The sequence below is a fragment of the Rhamphochromis sp. 'chilingali' genome (assembly GCF_963969265.1).
Source record: "Rhamphochromis sp. 'chilingali' genome assembly, chromosome: 3".
NCBI lineage: Eukaryota > Metazoa > Chordata > Actinopteri > Cichliformes > Cichlidae > Rhamphochromis > Rhamphochromis sp. 'chilingali'.
The window spans coordinates 21,870,970-21,872,083 of NC_137931.1; positions in this window are offsets into that span (position 1 = coordinate 21,870,970).

A 1,114-nucleotide genomic window follows, 5' to 3' on the forward strand; every position below is an offset into this window, starting at 1 on the left:
TCCACCCTACATTCCATGTTTCCCAGGTTCCCATGTTTCAAATCAGCAACAGTAATAAATATAGATTCTTATAGGCAATTTTATTCCTTGATTTTTCTTCTTTTGTTTGTTGATTTTTTTTTTTTAATTTTACAAACATTCTGTTGTGTTATAAGCATTCACATATAAATCAGGACTCCTATTTGTACTTGTGGACTTTAAACTAGAGGCAGATGCGGGACTTCCATCTGCCTCATCAGGGACTCATTCTGGACTATAAAGTAGATTAAGCCTACATTTGAATTCTGTTTTTGTATTTATTCTTTACTTTCTCTCAGACCATTAAACACCATCAGGGCTACAGCTGAAATAACAAAAACTCCAACTGTCTGATGTAAATTTGAACATCCATTTAATGGGATACTCAATTATAATGATGTAATGATAAAACAATATTAATAAGTCTGTTAACTATTGGCATTTTTACTGGCCTACACTGTCCATACGTATTCACTGTTGGACGCTTTTGAAGTTGCAGGACTTGTGAAACTTGCCATATTTCAGCATGGTGTGCAGCTTATAGAAGCCAAAGATTTCAGCCAATTCAGCTCCAATCAGATGACTAAAGATAATAAAATACACCATTTTATGCTTCAAGGTCATAGGTCAAAGGTCAGACATTAGCGTGTTGTTATGAAAGCAGGCTGACATCCTTACGTTGTTATAAAAACATCATAAATCATCAAATAGGTAGTATAGCCCTTGCCCTTTGGGGAGAATTGTGCTCCACTGTTTATTCTTTACTTTCAGCCTATTAAACATCATTTGGGCTACACACATCCAATAACCATTGTCTATTAAGCACATTCACAGACTGCTTTGTAATCCTACACATACAGTAAAGTTCAGTTCCTATTTCCTCCATTTCCACCTTTCAGTAAACACCAGATCAAGGTCAGAAACTCAAAGAGCAAGAAGCTTAAAATAATTCAATGTGACAGGTTTCTTAAGAAATTTGCAATCATATAATCTGAAACTGAAAAAAAGATCAAATATGAGTATCAGTGAAAAAAAATAGTTTCCTTAAAAATGTAATCAAAACTATACTCATGATGAGGGAGTTCAACGTTCACTT